We start from the raw sequence: 7,913 nt of genomic DNA on the forward strand, positions 1-7,913 counted from the left end.
GATTCCTGACAGGGTTAGACAATTTCACCTCCATGGACAAAACTTCATCCGTGATCAAATCAATGTCTCTTATATACTGCTGCAAAGTTTTAAGGAATTTCATCCATGAATAGGACAGATACAGGCTTTTAGCTGACACCACCGTAACACAAGCACAAGCCGATTCCAAATGGCCGAATTTCAAAAATGCACAAAACTTAAAGTTTAATTGTGATTTCGCTAATCAAGATAAACACTTCAAATAAACTGTAATTCGTTTATAGTTCTAACACCAATCTAGAAATTACTAGAAATTAAACTTGACTGTTTAACTTTCTTAGAAAATTCAATTTTAAAAAATGATACATATTTTGATATGAAAATTTAAATTTAACTTAAATTTTAATGAAAATTTAAAACCTGAAGTTGACAAATTTTATTCTATGGCAAAGTCTCTCCATTCCTTTGTCATAAACATCAATGGTTTTCCTTATCAGGTGTGAAGCAATTAAACCAGAGCTTGTCATTGAAAGTTAACACCTGAAATCTGGTGGTATCTAAATACGCAAGCAGAGTCTAACCAAGTACATGATATCATTTCCACCTATGAAGGGGAGGAGTCTTCAGATGTCAGGCTTCCAGTAGTATTGAGAGTTGGTGAAGTTCTCTGAAACCAAGCTAGCATGCCTTCTCCTAGTTATATAAGTGACAGAGAGAGGATAATTCTTGTATTGTACATGCATTTATTGTAATTGAAACCATGAAAGGGTACAAGAAGAGGAAGACAACTTTTTTTAAATCTGGATATATTCCACATAACAAAGGAGTCACATATCTGACTGATGATACTCTACCAAGTTCCAGTGCTGCATCCGTTCCAGTGACCAGAAGAAATGATGCAGACAAGTTCTCTCTCATAGCAGTGACAAAGCCGACAAATGGGGGTCTCAAGTCAGTTCCGGCACCAGACTGTAATGACACACCTGGGTATGCAAAACTTCTACGACCATTACCCAAAGCAAAACTGGACCTGAAAGAGACAAATTTGAATGAGCACGATGGGACACGTATGATCTGTATGTAAAAAATGTTGAAATGTGGAATGATATCATTCATCGCCATGGCAATCAAGTCAACATATGTGGCAGACCAGAGTTCCAAATTGCTAGTGAAATAAAATGGAGACTTGCTTGGAAGCATACTATGATGTGTAAAAACTGCAGCTTTAAGTCACCAGAGTTTAAGTTGTATGATGAGATAAAAACAAATAAACCTGGGCCAAATCCTGCTGCTGTAAATATGATGTTTCAGGCTGGACTACAAGGTACACCAATGGGCAACACCAGGGCTAGATACTTGCTTGCAGCCACTGACATTCCGGGTCTCCAAACTTGTAGGCAAAGCAACTGTGGAGCTCAATGAAATGGACATGACAGACAAGCTGAAACTAGTCAGACAAGTTAATGTTATGCGTGGTGTTCAGCATCCTGAGCAAATAAATGTTGTTTTTGATGCAAGATACAATGCCAATAGCTTTGGACATGAAAAGAAACCTGGTCAAAGTTCAGCACAAGCTGTTGGAATTGCCTGCGAAACTGTTACAGAGAAGCAATACATTATGGGAACTACAATAGAAAACAAGCTGTGTTGGACTGGAGCATGGCTGAAGGGGAAAGGTTTTGATGTGAAATGTCCAGGAGGCCATGTTGACTGCACAGCAAATCTGTCACCAGTTGCACCACATTCTGAGTATGAAATGGCAAGAGAAATGGGAAACAAGTTTGTGCTGCAATAGATTCTCTTTAGACATGCAACAACAGATGGAGATGCACAGGCTGCTGCTGGCTTCCAAAATGCTTACACCATTCTGCATCCAGTGTGGAAAGTAGAAAGACTGTCGGATCCCATCCATTTGGGTCGTTTACAGTTCAAACGGTGTAATTCTGCAATATTTAGTGAAAACATGTTTCCAGGAATAATAACAAGAGAAAGAAAAAAGCTCAAACAGAAAATTGTCAGCCAAGACATTAAAGCACTTTGCGGTTTAATCTTCAAGCAAATGATGGAGGACAATAGTGGTGATGTTACAAAAATTAAATGTCAACTTCCTCAAGTACTGGATGCCACTCTGCGCTGTTATTCACGGGACTGCTCCAAATGCCGGCATTATTCAAAGGTCTGTGGGGGAGGAAGTACTAACAGCTGGTGGATGCGATCAGCATACCTGGGCCCTCATCAAATGACTCATATCAACATGACAGAAAATGATAAGAACATCCTGCTAGAAGTTCTGAAAATGAAACTCTCCTGTGATGTTGTAGAAAGACTGTGACTGAATACAAACACACAGAAATGTGAGGCAGTGAACAGATCAATCAGTGTTTCATTACCTAAAAATGCGAACTATTCAATAAACTTTGAGGCAAGAGTGCATTCAACAATACACAGACTCAGTAACAGCCTGGGATCATCACTGAAAATAAAAGTGACACACTTGGGAGGTAAACGTTCAACAAGGACTCTGAGATCACTGGAGACAATGGATAAAGAGTGCACTTACCATCAGTTGTATCAAAAGCATCCCCAAACCAGGAAACGTATTCTAGCAAGATGAGGAAATATGATACAGGCCCATCTGAGGTACAGGACACAGCAAGGCAATAGGAAGTCTGACTACTGCAAAGGACTGCTAGATACCAAGGGCGATCACTCCTATGCAAAGGTTTAGCAGGAGCCAATGGACACTGCAGACAGAAAAAGTTATCTTAATTCCATGTGCATAATGAAAGTGCTCAAAGACACCATGAAGAACACATTGTACAGAAGGGAAACCTGTAGTGGGGAAATCCGTAGGTAACACAACGCATGTTATGTGCAGTTGTGTTACTTACTACCACCTGATGAGACCTATGGAGAGGTCGAATCAGTTTTCTCTGAATATGAAGACACAAATAAAGAAATTAAAAAGCAAAATAAATAAAGATTTAAAAAATCAAAATTAAAATAACTTGACATGACAAGACGTGACTTACTAGACTAGCTGAATGAATGAATGAAATGAAGGAAGGAAGGAAGGGAGGGAAGGAGGAATGTATTTAAGAAAGCACTGTCATACCAAACGGTTTACTAAAATAAAGACCACACTCTTTCCTTTCTCATTGTTACTCAACACATCCATCCATCCATCCTTCCTTCCATGCCAGACATACATTGATATGGATGTGGGTGGGTGTAAAGGATATATCATGATACCTGAATTTATTCCATATTACAATTTCAGCTTTACCATGCAGTCTGGATCGTCACCATGGCCAATGCAATGACCATAACCTTTGCAATACTGTCTATTATTGTTAATGGAACGACGCTCTAGAACCAGATGATCCACATTCACACACAAACTATTATGGCATAAATGGGATGCATCTAGCTCCTTTGGTATAGTCAGACTTCTCAACTTCACCATCAGTGCCAGTCTGTGAACATGTTTTTTCTTCCATTTGTTTGTCACGGGATCCTTATATGATAATAGGCCATATAATCCATTGGCTGTTACATTTCCTGTCCATATTTTACAAACACTATTATGTGCTATTACAGAATTCAATGAAATTTATGCCGACAGGCTTTTAAAAAAAATCCTCCATTGCAACTTCTATATGGTGTAGGAATACACTGCTGCTAATAATAATGAGTGTTATCTCCAACAGATACCATTTCTGTGAATTTATAGGGAAAAATTTATTTTTAAATTTTTAATTCTTTTAAATTAATTTTCAAAAAATTTAATTAATTTTTTGAAATTTTAGTTTATATTTTCTTATTGCTACAGTCAATGTACACATGGTGTGAAAATCTCATTTGTCTATCTTTAACAATAAAATTTTTATAGCAATTTAAATTTGAATCAATGCTGCCCTGACAGGACATAGGACACAATTAATTTTACTATATGTTCTCTAAATTTGTTTCTCAATACTGACCTTTCCACTGTGTGACAATCAATACAAATCATATGTTAATCTAAAATGCCTTCAAAGATGACTTCACGGTGAAGTTCTCGTCAAAGGTTGACCTGCTCTTTTTTTTATGCAGGACTGTCAACATAGCAGCAAGTAAACAGAACACAAATTTCACTTCCTGATCATCACCAAGGCCTTATTACTCACTGTGCACTGTCGCCGAAATACACACAGACAACAACACCCTGAGCTCATATTATCAAGAATAAACCGTTATCTTTACATCCCTACCAAAAATGCATAAATAAAACTCTTCTATCACCACCAAAATGAGAGAGGAAAAAAATGTTCTAAAAATAGACTAGAACTACATTCGTGGGTACTTAACTGGAAGTATTAATTGTGAACCGATTCCATATACTTACCGGAAGTTATACTTATGCAGCGGCGCGCTCTAGGAGACAGGGTAGGTAACCGTATTTTCACAACTGCCTATAGCAGACAAACTTCACTGTATTCTTAAAAGAAAAATAAATGAAAATTGTGTTGTTATTTGGATGGTGGTGATGGAAGTAGTCAATGGGAAGTTTAACTTCTTCAGCTCTGGCTGTATTATGTTGCAATTTAACACGTATCAGCGATACAAAAGCTTAATGTAAATCCAAATTAGACAATTAAACAAATCTCGTGACTTCTGTTACGTACTTTTGAACTCCTTAAAAGCTCCTCTTTGACCTCAAGCGATTACAAGATGGTATGCAATAATATCGAAATAATGTCTATACTATGGGACAAAATTTGCTACTGTTCAGTTTCTGATTGTAAAATATTGTATGCAGTAGGAGAGGAAGTGTTTTCTGGTTTCTGACTCATCGTATGATCACCTACTGCTAAATGACAAGTGTTTATTTTATTTTTAAAAGGATCGTGGTTTAATAAGTAACATCCTAATGGAAGTCTATATATAGTTTGTGCTGATCTTTCACCTTGGGCCACTCGGCCACCAGGCACCCCTGCCTCGTTAGCAGTTTTACCTGCTACAACTTGCTTTTTTTTTCAATTTAATCATTTTGTCACTGGGTGCAGTCATTTCAAATAAAATCCACATAGTTCAGAAGGGGTTTTATGAAGGTGATCTAAAGAAGTCTGAAGTTTAAATTTCGAAGTATGTCTTGCTTTTTCCACAAGTTATTGCTTACTGCCCATTTATGTATATTCTACATCATATCAGTTCGAAATGAATTTAAATATAGACGAAGTAGCTATCTACTGATTGAAAGACGGGGGGAGGGGGGATATACAAAATATTTAAAAAAATATTAAAAAGAAACAAAAATTCGTTCCAGAATGATAAAAATACGTTACTTATGTTACATATATTTGATTCAATTTATATTTGGTTTAAGTTGTATTTGATTGATTCGATTGTGGGTTTTAGAATCTTTTATTTTCTTTACATGTTGTTGTTGCTGTAGGGTTTAACGCCATTTTTCAGCACACGATAGGCTATACATGGCCGCCAGTATTAATGGTGGAGGAAGAACCCGGGAAAACCCCGGAAAGAACCACCGACTCACGAGAAGCTACTGGCAAGTTTTCTCACATACCTACATTGGCTGAATCCGAGACTCGAACTCACACAGAGAGAGGTGAGATGGCAGTGATCCGTAACGGAGAGCGCTTTAGACCACTCGGCCACTCGGGGCCCCTTCTTTACATGTCAATATAATGCAATTTTGTTTACGAGGAAACTGATATTGTGATTCTGGAAACCGTAAGTTCTCATATTTTTTAAATTAATTTTTACAGTATTTTTCCAGGGAACCGATCCGGTGGCCTAGTGGTTAGAGCATCTAATTCGGAAGCGGGAGGTCGTGGGTTCGATCCCCGGCCGAGTCATACCAAAGACTTACAAAAATGGTACTAACAGCTGCTTCGCTATGCGCTCAGCATTAAGAGGTTTGTGTTAGGACTGGTCGGCCTGGTGTCAGGATAATGTGACTGGGTGGGACATCATACTATATGTCTGCGGAATATGCCCCAGTGCTAGACATCACTATAAACTGCCAGACTGCATACATCGTAGCGATATGACTGAAAAATTGTTAAAGCTACGCTAAAAAATCCTAATCACACACACACACACACACACACACACACACACACACACACGCACACACACAATGTTCCAGGGAAATAAATTATTTGTTATATTTTCCAAAGCTTCTTCTTTTCACTCTTTCTTGTGTTAATGTTTATTCGAGCCTAAACACGTAACATAAGAAAACTGGGGGCTTTTCCGGGATTTGAACTTTTGAGTTTTTGAGTTATTAGTTAATTTTTCTCCAAATTATTTGAACCCAAAAAGATCAATTAGTTTCTCTGGAAATATTATTGTATTCATACAGAATTCTTGAACAAGGACATTTATTGAAAATTCTGTTTGGATTTCCAAGACCGGATGATGAATTATTGTGTTTGTAAAAGGAACTGTAGACGTCAGCACAGTACAGGCTACAGCATACGTCATCACCTTCCATCTTGGATTCTTCGTCGGGACTCAAACTTGACATCATTAGAATATTTCAATATTAGGACTGCAAAAGCTTTATTCGTGGATTATTCTTGTATTAAGTTTGGATTTTGTCCTGGAAACCGTAAGTTCTCATATTTTAAAAAATAATGTTTACAATGTTTTTCCAGGGAAATAAATTATTTGTTATATTTTCCAAAGCTTGTTGTTGTCACTCATTCTTGTGTTACTGTTTATTCGATCCTAAACACGTAACATAAGAATTAGAAAGTCATCTTTTGCGAGTAAATCCGTTATTTAAATAGTAAAAAATATTTTGCGTAACCAAATAAATCTCCAAGAGATAATCAAGTTAGGATGTTAATTGTTGTGGAGCAGTATTGACTAATAATTATACTGGCAAAATATCTTTTCTATTTAATACTGCCTAATCAAACTTCAGGTTTAAATATAACTGGATTTAAAAGCAAAATTTATATTAGGAAAAAAGTAGAACAGGCAAGCAGGTATTTTCTCATCCAACGCGTTGAATAGGATATCCGACGATATATAATTCCTATTTAAATGGCACTTGTATTAGGACAAATATTTACGAAAAACATAAACTTTTATCAATCAATCATATACGTAGTTTCTGTACACTATGCCTGATGAATTATGTGTAGTGTCTTGTGTACAAATATATGATGAACATATACATTTTCAAGGGATATAACACTAGGTAAGAATTATCCACTCTTGGATATGGTATCAGGGTACCACCTTTTTTTTTTTTTTTTTTTTTTTGGTGTCTCCATAGTCTTCAATGCTAACGTTTGGTGAAATAAAAATACTTTATGCCCTACTTTAACATGCGTGTCACACACTGTCACATAGACCAAAAGAGGGCTCTTTGACGAGGACAGAAACAGGTACTCCAGTGCACTTAAGAGAGATAATTCTGCTAGAACTAGACAGGGTAAAACTTTATCCAGTCACAACATACATTGCCAATGATGTGTATCATGTTGTTGTTTTTTTTTTTAAATTTTAAATAACAAATCATGAAAGAAATGCACAACATTATCTCGAATTGAAATAACATTATCTCATATGTTGCCAGGTGATTCAAGTTTTTAATGCCTGACAGAAATTACAACTTTTACATAATACACCAATAACAGTTATTTATTTTGGCTAATGTATGAATATAATGTTCACTATACATTAAGTTCCCCACCCTCTTTCCGGGCTTTGTGCAATTTGAACTGTTATATAAAATACAAGCAATAGGGGAGGGGGGCTGGATGGATGACTGCTAAACATCGCACATTCCGGCTCTTGGATTTAAACGGGAAGCACCTTTGTCGGTAAGCCATAAGGATCTATACTTCCCCGTGTAAAGTACATAATCAGTTAATTAAATGCAAGAAAATAGAGGAACATGGAAATGTACTTGT

This window comes from Sinohyriopsis cumingii, chromosome 15 (genome assembly GCF_028554795.1).
Source record: "Sinohyriopsis cumingii isolate HCF-2022 chromosome 15, ASM2855479v2, whole genome shotgun sequence".
In the NCBI taxonomy this organism is placed as follows: domain Eukaryota; kingdom Metazoa; phylum Mollusca; class Bivalvia; order Unionida; family Unionidae; genus Sinohyriopsis; species Sinohyriopsis cumingii.